The 20,039-nt window shown below is 38.7% G+C and overlaps 1 protein-coding gene across 2 annotated transcripts in view; it reads right to left on the bottom strand.

Moving 5' to 3' along the window:
* rgs12b (regulator of G protein signaling 12b) overlaps positions 1 to 20,039 on the bottom strand; it is a 195,934-nt gene that overhangs the window by 159,913 nt on the left and 15,982 nt on the right. The window lies entirely within an intron of this gene.

Here is a 20,039-nt window from a genome sequence, read left to right on the forward strand (position 1 = left end):
ATAAAGGATGGTAGTGAACAAATGCAATTCCCTGATTGCTGTAATTCGATTTTAAGACCATCATATGAAGTGGGGAAATGAATGGGCTCATATGGAAAGAATCAACAGACTGGGTGCCTTTGTTCCCCACATAAGAAAAGCAAGCTGAGGGATGACCAAATATTACGGTTTTAGAAATTCTGTACATTTCTGATCAATTGGAAGAGAGATTAATTTTCTGTTTGTGGAAAGCAACACAACTAAACAACATCAATATAATTCAGTCATCAAAAAATCCAGTGGGGAATTCATAAACAACTTATCCAAATAGTGGTAAAACTATGCAGCTCACCACCACAGAAATATATAAATCTAACAAGATAAAGAGTGGCTGCAAAAATATACAAAAGAGGAGGCTATAGAGGGTTATATCAGAAAAAGTAGGAAGAGGCTCAAATGAAGCACAAATATAGATTGGCTAGGACTGTTTCTGTGCCTATGCTGTGTGATCTGTATAACCCCAAATTCTTCCAGCTTCTTGTAGGAAACATTTGCTAGGTTTTCTAATGTAATATTAAACCAGGTTGAATTCACAGTCTGTGATATTGTACAAACTAGTGCCATCTAGTGGAGCACACAAAATGGAAATACTTGTTTACACACGCAAAATGCTGGAGGGACTCAGCAAGTCCACCACCATCTATGGAAAGGAATAAACAGTCAGGCCCTCCATAGATGCTCCCTGACTTGCCGAGTTCCTCCAGCATTTTGCTTGTGCTGCTTAAGACTTCCAAGATTTGGGCAGCACAGCAGCATATTGTTAGCTTAAAGCAATTATCGCACCAGCAACCCAGTTCAATTCCCCTCTTGTCTATAAGGAGTTTGTTTGTACGTTCTCCCTGTGATCGTGTGGGTTTCATCTGGGTGCTCCCACATTCCAAAGACGTATCGGTTAATAGGTTAATTGATCATTGTTTATTGTTCTATGATTAGGCCAGGATTAAATAGGTGGGTTGCTGGGCAGTATAGATCATTGGGCTGGCAGGGCCTGCTCTGCGCTGTAGTTCTAAATTAATTAATTAATTGATTAATTAATTGGCATTTAGATATAATTGGGTAGTGCACACTCATTGCACCAAAAGGGTTTGTTACCAGGCTGCAACTCTAAACCAAAATTTCTAAATCAGATTTCTAGCATCAGCACAATCTTTTGTGTTTAGTACTTATTTCTATTTCTCTTTGGCATAGATTTGAGGAAGGGGCATCAACCCAGCACATTAACAGTTTCTCTCCTCAAAGATGCAGTCTAAATGACTAATGCTTCCACTGTTTTGCTTTTATTTAAAAATTCCAGCATCCATTATTTTACTATTTATGCATTTGATGTCATTACTGATTAATGATATTTACTGATTCTACAGAATGTTTGAGTGCTGATGTTATTAATATCTCAAGTTTGCATGTTCTCCAATTGTTTATTAAAGCATTATTGCAGTAAATTAGGCAATCTTCCCCATTGCCTCAAGGGAGTCTCAAAGATTAACCACATTATGTAGACTGCATCAATTCAAAACAGATTATGGTTTGAGGTCAATGCAGACATAAGGCACAACATCATACAAAGCCTAGCCAGCATTCCACGGGTTCCTTTAAGATAACCATGTCTTTCGTGACTAAACAGATGAACTGCAGTTTTCTCTAGTTCTGCTGTTCAACAGATACCGTGACTAACAGAACTGTATTTGATAGTAGACTGAATCAAATACTTTATGCAGACTCCTGCTCCCAAGAGCTCTAAAGGTAGACAGCTATTAGGATGTACTAATAGAATCTAAGAACAGAAATTCTCAACAATCATTACCCTTTTGTTAGATGACACTGAGCTCTGAAAACTTCAATTAAATCCCACTACAATAGAGTAACATTCAACAGAAAGGCTTGTGCATCGATGCATTCAATTGTTTAATAATATGTATCATATCATATTAGCAAAGCTGCTCCAATTAATTTCAGTAATAATGAGCCATCATTCACGTCTTTTTTAAAAACACTGATTGTTCTCTGTGCTCATTCAGACTGAATATAGGCTGTGCTAAGGAATGAAATGAGTTTCCATTTTAGACATCTACTGCTGGCATTAATTCACCTCAGGTTGGATATTACAATTCTTACCAAATCTAGCACTATAGCTTGATCCTGTCCACATCTTGCAATAATTCTCCTGCTCAGTTGTTTTTGAGTGTGCAAAATATAAACAAAACTTGAATCAAGAGTATTTCCTTTTGTGGTGCTGGAAAGGCCACATGTATTTTCATCCACAGCTACCTTGAGAAGTTGACAATAAATATTCTTTGAAATACTGCATTGTGACAAATTTCCATTCTGATGGGGCAGCATGGTAGTGTAACACTATCACAGCACCAAAGGTGTACAGTTAAGGTTAGCATAATACAATTCTAAAGATGTACAGTCAGGGTTAGTGAGTTGTAGGTATGTTTGCACCAGAAGTGTGGCGACACTAGTGGGCTGCCCAAAACATTCCTCACTGACGTAATTTGACACAAACAATGCATTATGCTGTATGTACATATGACAAATAAAGCTAATCTTTAGCTTCCTTTTATTTTTAAAGATAATCCAACAAATGGATGTCATCTGAACAAGACGAAAACCATGGAAAGATCTTGTGTCCAATCACTCAATCATGATCCAACACCAGAATCCCTTCACCAATTTTTAATACATACTGATTTAGCAATGCTAAGATCTAGATGTGGATAAATCTTAAAACAGAATCTTGAGGCCAACATACTACGAGTTGCTTAATTTATCCTGGCCCATCCATCAACACTACGCAACCTGGACTCAGACACCTCCACACATAGGAGCCAGATGCCATTCTCTGGGAAGCCATGAAGAGCATCTCTTGAGTACCCAGATCAATAAGGATTAAATAGATACCCATGCGCAAAGCTCATATTAAACTTGATACCTGCAGATCATCTCCAGCGAATTGCAGATGACAGCCAATGAAGCTTTCCCACTGACAAAGGACACTAAAAAATAACCCATGAACCTATCTGAAATCTTGCCTCCTATTCCCACAAACTAATCACAAACCCCATTTGTAATGCCATGCCTGTTGGCTCGTTACAAATATCAATCATAACTTAGTCAAACAATGAAATCCCAAACTTTAGACTTCCAAGAATAATCTGGACAAACCCAAGGACAGACCAAGGAAGATCTGGCCATAAGCTCCACAAGTGGCTGATTGTAATTGATTTCCATAATCTATAGTAGATACTAAACTACTCTGAAAGGTCCATCTCCGATGGTGTCACATTGATCTAAACTGCCTCACCTGAAAAGAATGAATTCATTATTAACCTTGACAATTACGATAGCTTCCTAACTAGTTATCAGATTAATTTGGTTTAAGGAACCAACTGGGTGTGAAATATAGTTCTACTATCAAAGCCTAAATCCTTTGATGCATTCAGTGCATTCTGCCAATTTTGAAAACAACTCAATAAAAGGCATAAAAGAATCACATTAGCAATTTTGGATGCTGGCAACCACAAGGTCATCAGCCTTTAAGTTTTCTTTTTATTTGTTTGACTCTACCAGTTAAGGATAGGGATCTTTGTTAAAGTCATTCCAGTTTTATAATCTAAATTCATCACAACTTGCTGACTTCAGATTTATGGCATCAATTTATCAATGATGGGAGCACAAACAGATTTACCTGACTTTGTTCTACATTAAGTCTGAGAAATACTGTGTTGTAATGACTTCTCCAGTTGCCTATTTGATATATTCCATACAAAATGACTATAGGATTATGTCTCAACTCAATTATTCACTATTTTCCCCTGTAAAATTGGTTAAAATTTAGCCTAAATTTTCAAATCCTTTCATAGAAGATGTGAAATGGAAAAAATATGGCCTTGTAATCAGATGTTATAATGCAGTTGTATCATAGGGAAGGAAAGAAGAGGAAAAAGTTTAATCTACATCTAGTTGTTGTTACCTTACTTAGGAGCAATAAAAATATACAAAACATGTTCAATAAAAATTACATATTTTATTGGATCATGAGCAATGAAGGTATCAAAGCACCTAGTTACATTTTCTGAAGAAGACTCTATAAGATGTTGCTGAGGCCAAGTTCGGAGTACTGTGTGCACCTACAAGAATGGATTCAAAAAGGCTGAAAGAGTACAGAGAAAATTTACATGCATGTTACCAAGACTTGAGGACCTGAGCTATATTGAAAGGTTGAATGGGCTAGGATTTTATTTCCTGGAGCATAGGAGAATGAGGGAAGATTTGATAGAGGTAGACAAAATTATGAGGGATATAGATAGGGCAAAGTAAGCAGGTTTTCTTCTTCCAGCTGAGGTTGGGTGAGAGGAGAACCGGAGATCATATGTAAAGTGTGAAAGGTGAAATACAAGGGGGAACTACTTCACTCAGAGGGTGATGCGGGTATGAAACAAGCTGCCAGTGGAAGTGGTGGATGTGGGTTCGATGGCAACATTTAAGTTTGGCAAAGTACGCGGATGGGAGGGGTATGCAGGATTATGGTGCAGATGCTGGTTGATGGGTCTAGCCAGAGGGCCTGTTTCTGAGCTGTAATGTTCTATGTGTACAATTGAATGATTAACAATAAATCTGTTATCACCTGGCTCAGAGCACTGTGACATCTTTAATCCCTAAGTGCCACACAGGATTTTTATCAACTGAAAACTGAAGCCAAATCAAATTAGTTATTAGGGGAAGTGACCAAAGGCTTGGATAAACAAGTGGATTTCAAGGAACATTTTAAAAATTACAAAACTAATTTGGAAGCTTAGCAGCAAGTAAACTCCTGAGTTTAGGGTCTTGCCATCTGAATGACTGTTGATTATACAGGACGAACAAGAGTAAATGATAGAAGTACAGGTACTTTGGTTTATTATTGTCACATGCACCAAGATACAATGAAAAGCTTGTCTATTCATACTGATCAAATCATTACACAGTGCACTGAGGTAAAATAAGGTAAAACAATAACTACGCAGAATGAAGTGTAAAAGCTATCGAAAAAGTGCAGTGCAGGCAGACAAGATCATAACGAGATAGATTGTGAGGCAAACAGTCCATATCACTGTACAAGAGACCTGTTCAAGAATCTGGTAATAGTGGGATAAAAGCTGTCCTTGAGCCCGTGGTACTTGCTTTCAAGTTTTTTGATCTTTTGCCCAATGAGAGAGGGAGAAGAGACAGTATATCAAGCTCAGCAAGTTTACAGAGATAGCAGAGGTAGGAGACAGACTAAAAAAGGGATTTGAAAACAAAGGTGAACACATTAAATGTCTTTGCTTAGAAGGCAGCCAAAGCAGATTTCCAAAACTGAAAGTCAAAGGGACTTGCCATACATTTAAGGTAAGCAGAATATTTCTCTGAAGCACTTACAGAAAGGGACTGAGAAGTCCTAATAATTAGCAACGAAGAGTAAAACTCTGTTACTCTGGCTGCCTTGTGACTTCAACGGTGTCAGACTGGCAGATTTTCTAGACTATTGGATGTTACACTATTAACTTGCTTTCATTTTTAAGATACTACACACAGTTAGTTGTAAGTTTAAAGGGACAGCAGAAACAGGACCCAGTGATTTTCAAAAGCGTTAGGGAAACAAAACCAGTTAAATTTCAAGAGTGTGTGGAAATGGAGCCCCAGTGAATATAGAAGTATCACAGGAAACAAGGAGCAGAGCAGGAACCAGGGGTCCCATCCTGTTGAACGGAGCATGGAACAGTTCTGGAATTTAGGGCTTCAGTTAGCCAGATGCTGAACCACAGGATAGCAGATTATCAGAGTTTTAGTAAATTATTTTACAACTATTCAGTGTCGATCGCATTTCAACAATGAAGACCAAAAGCTGCTGCTGACTACAAACATCGTCTGGATATTACTGACTTGAGTGTCCACTTACAGTGGAAAATGTTGAATTATAACCTCATGAGACACATTGTTTTGTTATCAGGAGATCACTAAAAACACTCATACATTGATTACACAAGACCTTCTTTCAGTATGCAGGCATGAATATCAATAAGGTTTCAATTTTGGCAGAAAGCTGGTGGCATGGAATAAATTCCACATTGTGTGTACCAAGAAGAAACTAGTTTCGACCTCTGAAGTGTGTTGAATTGGCTTACGTTAGCTACAATGGTAGTAGAAATATTAAAATTAGTTACAGCTGTGAGCTGAGTAGACAGGGTATAACAAAAAAGAATAAGTCAAGTTTTGTGCTCAAGATTGAGGGGCCCCTCTGGGTAGCTGTCTTTCAATATAGTTACACTATCTGTGCATTAACATGTACTGTGTTGCAGCATAGTAGTGTAACACTCTACAGTGGCAGCAATCGGGTCCATTTCCGAATGAAACTGGAGCGCCCGGAGAAAACTCACACGGTCACAACGAGAACATACAAACTCCTTACAGACAGCGGTGGAACTGAACCCCAATCACTGCCTGTTGTGCTGCCCTTTTATATACAGTACAGGCCTTCTTCAGTTCACAGAATGAAGCAGCTGAATGTTTGACAGAGATCATATTGATGACATATTGAGTTATCCACATCTGAGGGAAGCAGTACAGTCAGTAGGATATGGTATTGGAGAGGCATTTGCTGGTCTTATCATCATGATTCTCAGCATTAATTCCAAATTAATACCTTGGTTATGAGGATACAGATATCATTTTTGGGCATTCTTCTTCAAAACCTTCAAGGCAATGTCAAAAAAATACTTGTATCTTCAGTCCTTTCCAGTTTTGTGCATAACTTTGCCTGTAGAACACATGCTTGAAACAACAATGAAGCACTGCTTTGAGCAGTCGAGGCTAACTCCAAGTAGAGCTTGTCATTCACAACATTGGCTCCATGAGGCAGCATATTACTAATAAACAATCATTAAAATTATACATAAGCTGAAATTACCATGCTAAATTCATGGCAATCAAGCAGTGAGCGTTAACTATCCGTCACAACCTCTTTTGGAGTCTTTTAAGTTAAGTTTGAGAAAATACATTTTTACAAATATTATAATCAGCTATTACATGGTTTGCATGCAAATTTCATTAATTTAATGCACCAATACAAATTTAGATTTATAGATTTTCAAAGAAGCTTAATGAAATGAAATGCTTTTATGAAATTCTATCATGCAATATTAAAAATCTACTAATCTTGATTTGTGTTTCACGAAAAATGCTTTGTACCTCATCACTGATGCATATAATATGCTTTTGTTTTGCAGTCTGCCATCACTGAACTAAACGATGCATGCAGCACCATTCTATGAAGTATGAGGCCATAATAGGCTATCATTTCCGTTTTCACTATTCAATTACTTTCATGATAATCACTACATTTAACTTTTCAAAATTACTAATTGAGAATTCCTGAGTCTCTTAACACTTAAAATTGGTATTGGAATAGTATTGTCATATGTACCAAGATAAAGTCAAAAGCTTGTTACACAGGATGGTGTAAAAGCTACCGAAAAAGTACAGTGCAGTGCATTTTTTCAGTAGCTTTCATGCTTTACTCTGCATTGTTATTGTTTTACCTTATTCTAACTAAACGCACTGCATAACGGTTTGTCTGTATAAACACTACGCCAAATCAAGCTTTTCACTGTTCATAATAAAGTGCAAGATCATAACAAGGAAGATTGAGAGGCAAAGAGTCCATTTTATTTACAAGAGGTTAGGTCAAGAATTTGTAATAGTGGGATAGAAGCCATCCTTGAGCCTGGTGTTTTGTTGCTGCTCCTCTATTTTGATTGGTCACAAGCTAGGGATCCCCATGAGTCTCTGAGAATGTTACATTTTATCAAGGATGCTCAGAGAACATCCTTGAAATGTTTATCCTTCTTCCTGGCTAGCACATAATAAGATGGAGAGTAATCTGCCTCTTTCCAAAGGCTGAACCTCTAGGTGGATAGCCTCAGTGTCGAGGATAATGGACAGGGTGAAGATTCTGATTTTCTACATCACTGCCTATCCACTTAACTAGATTTCATTCACATACATGTCCTTTATTATCATCTTAAAGTACACTGTCTGATGTCAATATTGTCTACGTTCCCATGCTTGAAATGCATTTGTTTTTGAAAATCATCCAGAATTAAAGTAGTTTTTACATTGAATTATAAGCTCCTCCACATATTGCAGTAACAGCTTTCACTATCTCTACCATCCAATTACTATGCCCTTGAATAGTTTGTTTTCTATATGTCCACACAATTCTTCCTCTACTATTATAAAGCTGTCTGTTGAGCACATATTTGTAAAAAAGATGTTTTCAACATAAGCTGGAAAGAACCTATTTTGTCTTTCTTACAGCTGCATCCATTTTCTCCAGTGTCATGTCACACCGGAGGAACAGTACTTTACTTCATCTTGTATCTTCCAAATCCCAATTCACACTCTTGACTTTCGTGTGGAATTGTCTCAGTTATCCCTTTGACTGGTTCTTTTAAAACATGATTAGCTACACCCTGATGAGGGTCTCAGCCTGAAACGTCAACTTTTTTATTCCTCTCTATTGCCTGATCTGCTGAGTTCCTCCAGTTTGTGTCCATTCTACTGCATTGTGCATCCTATCCCACCCTCGGTCACCCTTCTAGTTCTGATTGTAGCTGCCTATGCTGCAATCCTTTATCTTATCCACATTTGGCTCAATGAATACTATATTGTAAATAGAGCTAGATCTGTGCAAAAAGGTGCATATCCAAACAGAATAGAAGAACAAAGAGATTTTGGAGTACAAATACATCAATCACTAAAAGTTACACCACAGGTTAGGAAGACAATTTAATAGAGCATATTTAATACTCTGGTTTATCACTAAACCTCCAAGAGGATCACAACCTTGTCGTAAGGTTTGGAGGCTTCCATACCTCAATGACCCAGGGAACTATGTTGGCTGGATTCAGGGCTTCAAGCTTTGGCTCTTGGTAGGATCACCCATTCCAAACAGGTCAAAGAGTAGAAGCCAGACCAAGGATGATTCCACCACACCTACATTGAACCTTGGTTTGACGCTTTTAAGAATACTTCATATTGGTTGTCATTTACAAAAAGAATATTAACAGACACTGGAGGAAGTGCAGAAAAGATCAAGGATGACAGGAGAAATATAGCATATATATCTGGAAAAGATGAACACACTGACAAAAGGTAAACAAGTGGGTGGCCCAATAGACACCTTACAGAACTTGATGGATGCTTTCACTTCCAAGCAAAAATTTAACTTGAAACCATTATTATAGGATACTCACCAAGAAATCTAATAGGGAACTTCTAAGGACATTCCTTATTAAGAGAGCGGTGGGAATGTGGTATTTGTTACCATAAGCTAAAAGGGACAGTAGTGATACATTTAATTAATAGTTGGGAAAGCACGAGAGAGAAGTTGGTATATTTATAAGAGGAAAGGCTTAAGTGGACCATAAACACCAGCATGGTCTCATTGGGTGAAATAGCCTATTGTGTACAACATGTGTTTTTTAAATTGAATGAAGCAAGACGTAGTGTGTTTTATATACAAATCCACAATGATTTGCCCAATGAAAAATCGTATCAGTTCCTATTAAAAATCAAACATGGTCTTTCACTGAACAATACATATTCTGCATTTTATACATAAAACACACTTGCTAATTTATTTACAAACACAAGAGATTCTGCAGATGCTGGAAATCCAGAGCAACTCACACAAAATGCTAGAAGAATTCAGCAAGCCAGGGATTATCAATGGAAATGAATTAACAGTTGATGTTTCAGGCCAAGGGCCTTCATCAGAACTGGAAAGGAAGATCCTTTCCAGTCCTGGTGAAATCTCGGCCCAAAAAGTTGACAGTTGACCTGTTGAGTTCCTCCAGCATTTTGTGAGCGTTCATTTATTTACAAAATGTCTTGCTTCATTCAGATTATCAGTTTCTGTTCCAAAATGAGGCATAGCAAGATATTATACTAGTGTAAACTGGAACATGTGGGGGTTAATTAACTGTTTGTTTACTGGTGAAGGTAAACACTGGTGGCTGATGTGGATCCCAAGATGCAAAAGAACCAATATGTTTTTAAAAATCAATTAATCCATCTGGAAGGATAAGGCTAATGTCTTTCTTTATCTATAGTTTGTTGCAATGGTACTTCTTCACAATCAAGAACTTTCTCTTTCATGATTCAAGTAGAGGTTCGTAGACAAGTGAACTAACAGTGGGTAAAGACGTAAAATGCATATGCAGTAATTTTGAACACTAACTCAGATCTTCTGGCAGACATTATACAGCAATTAAAGGGAAGGGGTGCTAAAACCTTGCTTCCTTTTTTTAAAAATATAACAATTTTGTTACTCCAGGGCAAGATTAGATATTCCCTCCCTCACAAGGTGATCCCTATAATTTTTCATAGCATTAATTTCTGGATTCTGGCTCTTAAAAGAACTATCTGAATGATAGAGTTGGATTGAAGCACCTGATCATGGCATCACAATTGAGGATGGTTTTTCGTTACGTCAATACTGGTGGTATTGAGTTTGTGGAACTGTAAGGTTATCAAGGATCTTCTAGCCAGTGATGGCATTTCAGGGTCATCAGGTGTTTCACAACCATAGAACCTTATGTATTAATCACCTTTACTCATGGACATTGAATAGTCAATTCCAAAGGCAAAGCCAACATATTGAAACCTAATCTGGACTTCCTCAGTATTTGCTTGTGAAGGACAACTTCTGAAATATGGAAACGTTCAACATTCTCCAGTTCCTGTCCATCAATGATGATCATATCTGGGGGACGTAATTGGCCCAGTCCAGGTTGTTAAAATATCTTTGTTTTTCTAACTTTGAGTGACAATAACAGGCTGCAGTATACTTGAGAAACTCATTTTATCCTTTGCTGTTTGTAGTCCTCCCAACAGAGGTTAATGTATACATGGTTTTGGCATAGAGGCAGGAGAAGCCAATATTAAAATCTGATCTGGACTTCCTCAATATTAGCTTGTGAAGAACAACTTCTATGTTATGAAAATGTTCATATTCTCTAGCTCTTGCCCATGAATGATCACATCTGGGGCACTTAACCGGTCCAATCCAGGTTGTTGAAATACCTTGGCTAAAGTGGTCCCCATCCATCTGATACTCGATATCAGCTAGCACAGAGCTTTGATTGATTATTTTCATGACAAACAAGAAAGACAGCGTAACAAAAAAACTGGAGCCAGTCTAGTGCACCAGACTCCAGTTCAAATGGCAGAGGGTTTTCCAGCAGCATCACTGAAAAAGATAAAGGTAATTATCTGGTCATGAAGGAATTTTAGAATGGCAGCTATTTTGTCTATGCAGCCAAAACTGGGTGTTGCAAATGATGGAATTAAATTCTTAGAGCACATTGATAAAGAACATATATGGTTAACAATCTTCTGGATCTAGCATGTGACATAATGCAAAATTCCTGTTCATAGCACTTCAGTGACTGAAGAGATTTCCTCAAAGGGAGAGCAGTCAGTTCAGCAGAAATTGGGAAAGGATCTTCCTGAACCCAGAAGAGAGCAATACATCAGTAGTTACCACAAAGAGGCTTAGTCCTTTTTTGAAAGAAGTGAAAGTATTTTGCTGGCTTTCCACGATCGAGTCATGAGATCCAGTATCAGAAGATACAGCTGTACACTCACAGCAGACCCAACATTTGGGTCTCTGGAAAGATGAAGCTCGTGTGTCCCTCAATCAGCCACAAATACGTAGTTATCTCCATCTCAATAAAGGCAGCATGTTAGAGAATGAAAACGGAGAAACTGAAGTGATCTTCTCCCATAGTCCACTCTCCTCTCACGTCAGATTTCTTCTTTTCCAGCTCTCTGCCTTTTCCACCCATCACCTCCCAGCTTCTTACTTCAACCCCTCTCCCCCATCCACTTGGCTTCACCTATCACCTTCTAACTTATCCTCCTTCCCCTCCCCACATCTTTTTATCTGGCATCTTCCCCCTTTTTTTCCTGTCCCGATGAAGCATCTCAACCTGAAACATCAACTGTTTATTTATTTGCATGGATGATGCCCAACATGGTGAGTTCCTCCAGCATTGTCTGCATTGCTAATGTAAATGCTGCCAACATACAGTGTGTCAGGTAGCATCTAGAGCAGGGGTTCTGAACCTGGGGACCATGGACCCCTTAATGGGATTGGTCCATGGCACTAAAAAGGTTGGGAACCCCTGAATTGTAGAAAGTAAAACAGTTAAAATTGCAACCAAAAATGTTTGATTTCTAACTATCCACTTCTCGTGAAGTCCATCACTTGAACTCTATTCCTCTCTCCAGACATGCTGTCTAATCTGTTGAGCACTTAGTTTTTATTTGAAGCACATATGCAATCCCTGCCTGATTGTCAGCCATATAGAAGTGATTTTCCTCCCTACGATGAAAATGTTGAGTCTCTGTTCAACACATCCCCACTGTGACGTTGTTGAGATTACAAACTGTAAAATAGTGATATAAAACTATAGAAAAATAATTCATATTAGGGAATTATATTTAAAGAGTACAATAAAAATGCATAGAAAATCTGACATAAATAAAACGTAATATCTGTTAAAGTAAAAATATAATATTGAGGATGAAAGGGATTGAAGTAGGAAGGACAATTAAATTAAGTGGGGTGAGTGTAGATTCAAGACTAATAGTCACCAAAACATTGGAAAGATAGATGGAAGAAAAACTAAAAATCATTCTACCTATTGCACTAAACCATAATAAACCCATTTTTGAAGCTATGGATGTAGACAAAGGAATAGTCATTCAATATAAATATTCATCCAGTAGGAACAGAGAGTAATGGTGGCTTCTACTCAAAGGAAGACGAGAGGGCCCTAGTCCTAGTGAGAGATGATGGTGGGGAAGTAGGACTACATGCCCTTGATGAAAAGAAGAAAGTTGGAGATTAGGAAACAAATAATGTGCTTCTCCCTCTCTGGGCGTTAATGATCATTTTGGTTAAAAATAGATGCATTATGAGACCTAACAAATGTCTTAATAATCGTGTCACGTCTACAATAATCAGAAGACCTATAATGTTGAGATGATGCAGCAACACTTTAACCTTAAGCAAACTGAGCAAATTCTACAAAAAAGTCCAAAATGTATTTGAAAAAAGTTTTATTTCTTATATTAGTTCCAATACATATCATTATGCTACTTTCCATCTGGACTTTATATCAAAGCCTAGGTGGAATGCTATAAAGTATTTACCAGTAATTTTAAGAAGACTTGAAAAGTCACCTAATTTCATGACTGCTGTGCCATCACCACCAGGAGTCATTGGAAAACCATGCCAACATTTTCACTTGTTAGAATTACTACCAACCTCCCTCACTGAGAAATTAATAGCAGGTTGCAAAGTATTAAAGGACCAAAATAGCAATTTTATTCACTCATTGTTTGAGTCATTTTCCTTTTTAGGAAATACGTACATCAAAAATAGACTATGCATCCTGTTAAGAGTCAATGTACACCTGATCTCCTGGAGGTCTCAACCACGTCTTTCCAGTGAGCCTACAACTGCCAGAATGCTGAACAATTTCAATTAGTCCTATTTGTCTTTTTCTATCTGTAAGAAGTCGGAACAAAAAATTATTCTTGAAAATTACACCATCTAGAATTTAAGCTTATTACACCATAAGCTCCATCTATCACCTATGTGAACCTAGCCCAGCACATCACACAAACCAATCTTGCATCCTTGGGCTCACTTTAGGAGCAGTGCTGCCAGGATAATCAAGGACACGACCCACCCAGCCAACACACTTTTTGTCCCTCTTCCCTCCGGAAGAAGGTTCAGGAGCATGAAGATTCGTATGGCCAGATTTGGGAACAGCTTCTTTCCAACTGTGATAAGACTGGTGAACAGATCCTGACCTTACCTTCCAAATATCTGGGCCTGACTTGCACTAGTGTACTTTCCCTTTTCTATTTTCTAATTATGATTTATAATTTAAATGTTTATTATATTTACTTTGATTTGTACTTCAGGGAGCACAAAGCGCAGAAACAAATATCACTGTGATGATTGTATGTTCTAGTATCAATTGTTTGGTGATAATAAGGTATTTGTATTTGTATGCGTAAGTTCCATTTTCTTGACCATTATAAGGATAAAAGCATAATCGTTAAGATTTTCAATGTAGCTTACTTTCAATTGTTTTCTTGAATGCTAAATCTATTTCATATTCTACATATCCAGTATACAGCAGCTGGAAACATTGAGCTTCGTAAATATTCTATGTGCTATCCCACCCTACTGTACTACTTGGATGACTATTTATAATTCACCTTGCATTCCCTTGGAAGACTTTTTATTTTTCAGATTTCACGCAACCAGAATTTTTCTTTTTGTATGTTTTCTAATTGCAATCTACAAATAACCAGATTTATGGAATCCAAAATTCCAGAGGTCAGTGGCCCAGAGTCTGTGGGGCCAGGCCAGGGACTGAAGGTTGGAAGCCTGATGTCTCCAAGTCTGAGAGTCCAGGGCCAAGGACAAGAGGCAGCCTGTCCTGGGGTTAGAGGCACATTGCCTATATGTGTGAGTAGGGCTTGTTTTGCTGTCATTGTCTTGTTTTCTTCTTGTTGCTGAATTCTGTGTGCATGCTATGTTGGCACGGGAATGTGTGGCGACACTTGTGGGCTGCCCCCGGCACATCCTTGCATCTGTTAGTTGTTAAAACAAATGTGAATTTCTCTGTATGTTTTGATGTACATCTGATAAATAAATCCAAATCTGAATATGGTCTGTCATGACTATTACAAATTTTAAAATAAAACATAAAATAAATACCAAGAAATCTCATCACAGAACAAAAATGTTGCTTCCACTATAGCCCAACTGCTGGAGGGCTGCTCAATATATTCAGTTATCAAATTCATAATTTTAGTGCATAAGGAATACTGTCTTCTCAAGATACTGACAATTCTGACACCCTGGGGTGATGTTACTAGTATCAAAACTAAGGAAATGTTGTTATTGCTGGTTCTAGTTGCAAACCCACAGAGATTATTTTTGATTTAATTCAAGAATCTTCAGCTGAAAAAAAACTCACACCTGAACAAGAGTCCTCTGTCACTGTGCAACGTATGACAATACAAACAGTGAAATATTAGCTGCCATTGGCAACCTTGATGTTCTTGTAATAAAACCTGAAAGAGTAATTGAGAACTCTTATACAGGAGGGAATACAATACTGTTAGTACTTCAAGGGTTGCTGGAATTAATCTGAGTATTTGAAATGAAACTTGCAGAAAAGGTTGAAAAAATACAGATTCTGAAAATATGAAATAACAATAATGTGCTGGAATCCTGGGAAAGTCAGGCTGCTTTGCGCAGAGAAGTAAAGTTAACATCTTTGTCAAAGTTCTGTTCCAAGGTCTTTGACCCAAAACATTAACTATTTCCCTTTCTATAGCGGTTCCCACATTTGCCAAGTATTTCCAGCACCTTTTTTGTGTGACAGAAAAGGCTGCATGACTTAAATCTGCTAAAGAAAACAGGTGAGAAAGAACCAGAACATGTTTCTGCCTGTTAATTGAAGCTATTTTGAAACTCAGGGAAACTAGGACAACCACTTGCACCATTCCAATAATTTCAAAAGCAGAACAAACTCAAGAGTTGTGAACATAATCCAAGGATAGTAAATTTCAGTTAATCGCTCAAAAGATCAATACATAACCTGCACAGAAAGAAATGGGGCTTTCTCTGCTAACTGGTTTGACCAGTTTTCATAAAATAACAAAGTAAACAAAAAAATAAAAACACAAAATGCTGGCAGAACTCAGCAGGCCAGACAGCATCTATGAGAGGAGGTAGTGACGACTTTTCGGGCCGAAACCCTTCATCAGGGGACAAATGTTTTGTCCTTTGTTTAGAAACTATTCTATTAAATATTTTTACATTTGACAAAAAATTACATAACATTTCATAGCTGTCTCAGATGTCAAAGTTAAGCTTCTACATTTCCCAACTCCAATGTTTACTGCATCAGCTGTAATGTTGGTCAGCAATCACATTGTTTGCAATTGTTTGTTGTATTTTCAGAAGCTTACTGAAAGTCAGCAATGTGCACCGAACAGTGAAACCAAGCAGAACTGCACTCATTACAGAGTTCAAATTTACTCCCAAGGAGGAAATAGCCCATAACAAGTACAAACCCCATTTCCAGAAAAGTTGGGATATTTTCCAAAATGCAATAAAAACAAAAATCTGCGATATGTTAATTCACGTGAACCTTCATTTAACTAACAAAAGTACAAAGAAGAAATTTTCAATAGTTTTACTGACCAACTTAATTGTATTTTGTAAATATACACAAATTTAGAATTTGATAGCTGCAAATGTGGTCTGGCATTGTCCTGCTGAAATAAGCATGGACGTCCCCGGAAGAGACGTCGCCTTGATGGCAACATATGTCTCTCTAAAATCCTAATATACGCCTCAGAGTCAATGGTACCTTCACATACATGCAACTCACCCAAGCCGTGGGCACTGATGCACCCCCATACCATCACAGATGCTGGCTTTTGCACCTTTCGCTGATAACAATCAGGATGGTCGTTTTCATCTTTGGCATGGAGAACTCAACGCCCATTTTTTTCCAAAAACTAGCTGAAATGTGGACTCACCTGACCACAGCACACGGTTCCACAGTCTTTCAGTCCATTTGAGATGAGCTCGGGCCCAGAGAACTCACCAGCGTTTCTGCATAGAGTTGATGTATGGCTTCTTCCTTACGTAATACAGATTCAAGTTGCATTTCTGGATGCAGCGATGGACTGTGTTAAGTGACAATGGTTTTCCGAAGTACTCCCGAGCCCAGTTGTCTATAATTATCACAGTAGCATGACGGTTTCTTAGGCAGTGCCGTCTGAGGGCTCAAAGATCACGCGCATTCAACAGTGGTTTCTGACTTTGCCCTTTACGCACTGAAATGTTTCTGAATTCTCTGAATCTTTTCACAATATTATGCACTGTAGATGTTGAAAGACCTAAATCCTCTGCGATCTTGTGTTGGGAAATGTTCCTTTTGAACTGACCAACAATTCTCTCATGAATTTTGACACAAAGGGGTGAGCCACGACCCATCCTTGCTTGTAAAGACTGAGCCTTTGATGGATGCTACTTTTATACCCAGTCATGATACCTCACCTGCTACCAATTAGCTTGCTTAATGTGGAGTCTTCCAAACCTGTGTTACTTGAATATTCTGGGCACTTTTCAATCTTATTTTAACTCTGTCCCAACTTTTGTTGAATGTGTTGCAGCCATTAAATTCTAAATTTGTGTATATTTACAAAATACAATTAAGTTGGTCAGTAAAACTATTGAAAATCTTTTCTTTATACTTTTGTCAAGTTAAATAAAGGTTCACGTGAATTAACATATCACAAATTTTTGTTTTTATTGCATTTTTAAAAATATTCCAACTTTTCTGGAAATGGGGTTTGTAGATGATTTTCAATTTCAGATAAATGTAATCTTATGCAATGTGAGGACACAAACATAATTTAGCTGCATGAAGCACAATAAGGATTGAATGCTGAAGGCTACCTCACTACAGGAAGGATGTGGAAACTATAGGAAGGGTACAGAGGTAATTTACAAGGATGGTGCCTGGATTGGGGAGCATGCCAAAGGTTGAGTGAACTTGGCCCTTTCTCCTTGGAGCAGCGTAGGATGCGAGGATGTGTATAAAATGATGAGAGGCATTGATTGTGTGGATATTCAGAGGCTTTTTCCCAGGGCTGAAATGGCTAACACGAGAGGGCACAGTTTTAAGGTACTTGAAAGTAGGTACAGAGGAGATGTCAGGGGTAAGTTTTTTTTTACACAGAGTGGTGAGTGCGTGGAATAGGCTGCTGGTGACGGTGGTGGAGGCGGATACAATAGGGTCTTTTAAGGAACTCCTGGATGGGTACATGTAGCTTAGAAAAATAGAGGACTAGGGGTAATCTTAGGTAATTTCCAAGTTAGTACATGTTTGGAATAGCATTGTGGGCCAAAGGGCCTCTATTGTGCTGTAGGTTTTCTATGTTTCTATGCTACCAGAGGGAAAATGCATGATGCTATATTACACAAATCATTAAAACAGCATATCCAGTGCCCAAAATGGAATGAGTAATCAATGAATGTTTGATGGATATTTACAAGTAAATTACTTATGAAGTGCCATCCTCCAAGGTACATCTGTGTACATACATCTACTGATGCCTCTGGACACATCATCAGTGATATTCCTGGAATCATCGGGTGTTTCGGGTCTTTCAACATCATACACTCTTCTCCAGGTGACCCAGCCGTGGCCGATCAGACCCCAGCTTGTGTCCAGATGGCTAGCTACTTATGACTCCATGGCTCCCCTTTCTTGAGCCACAGCCATCCTGAGGCCCTCTCTGCCGCATCAGTGGTACTGTGGATGGCTGTCCTCTTCCTCTCTCCCTCGATGCCCAAGTTGCTGTCGGCTCTGGCTAAGGAACGGGCTGCAAATCCCCTACAACCAACTTCCACTGGGAGACACCTTGCTCTCCATCCAGCCTGTTGGCAGTTGCTGACCAGTCCTGCATACTTGGAGAGCTTCCTTTCAAAGGCCTCTTCCTAGCGATCTTCCCATGAGACTGTCAGCTCCAGCAGCACCACCTGCTTCGTAGACTCAGACACAAGGACAATGTCAGGTCACAGGGTGGTGGCAGCAATATGGTTGGGGAACTTCAGCTGCCTTTCGAGGTCCACCAACAGCTGCCAGTCCCTTGCAGAGGTCAGGATGCCTGCAGATGTTCTTTTGGCGGGTATTGGCTGCTCCCCAGTTCTGACAAAGGCAATGGCCTGCTTAGAGGGTCAGGACCGCTTCGCCCACTCAACTCCTGCGCTGATGACTTCAGCAATGGTCCTCAGGACCTGATCATGCCTCAATCGGTACCGTCCCTCACCTAGTGCCCTTGTGCAGCTGCTGAGGATGTGCTCCAAGGTCCCTCACTTGGAACACAGTGGGCACGCTGTTGACTCTGCTTTGCCCCATGTGTGCAGGTTTGATGGGCTTGGAAGCACATCGTACACCGCCTGGATGAGAAATCTAATATATTCTGCTTGATATCTTTAGAACACCCCAGTATTAGTAAGTAGTACAAAGTAGGTTGAGAGAAATGAAGCTTGTAATATTAAAAACTTCAAGGTCTCTTCTTTTGAATTATGAGAACAGACCCACAGGACGTGGCATTTAAGCTTGAAAAGCATACAGTTACACCCAGGTGCCACTTTATTAGATACATCTGTACACTTGTTCGTTTATAAAAAATATCTAATTGGCCAATCATGCGGCAGCAACTTAATGCATAAAAGCATGCAGATGTGGTCAAGAGGCTCAATTGTTGTTCAGACCAAACATCAGAACGGGGAAGAAATATAATCTAAATGACTTTGACCAGGGAATGATTTTTAGTGTCAGGCAAGGCAGTTTGAGTATCCCAGAAATTACTGATTTCCTGGGACTTTCATGTACAGCAGTCTCTAGAGTTTACAAGAGAATTTTGTTTTATGAGAAACAAAAAACATCCAGTGAGTGGCAGTTCTGTGGGCAAAATTGCCTTGTTAATGAAAGAGGTCAGGGAAGAATGACCAGACTGGTTTAAGCTGACAGGAAGGCAACAATAACTCAAATAACGCATTGCAACAATAGTGTGCAGAAGAGATCACAGAAAAAATTGGGTGGTATTGGCAAATGCAAAAATGTGGATTCCCAACAAGAATTCAAGCGAAAGCTGTAAGAGTAGTCATCCTAATTATAGGTTAGTCAGCACTATTTAAACCTCCAGCTTATTTCTCCTTCACCATCTTTTGTTGATAGGAAGAGTATCCTTTTGAGAGCATCCCTTAAATTTACCAGAAGCATTTTTGGCTTTTGCCCTTATAGACGAGATTGTATGTTAAACAAATAATAGCGTGTAGATGTGCTTCAACTTGAAGT

Source organism: Hypanus sabinus, chromosome 7 (assembly GCF_030144855.1).
Source record: "Hypanus sabinus isolate sHypSab1 chromosome 7, sHypSab1.hap1, whole genome shotgun sequence".
Lineage (NCBI taxonomy): Eukaryota > Metazoa > Chordata > Chondrichthyes > Myliobatiformes > Dasyatidae > Hypanus > Hypanus sabinus.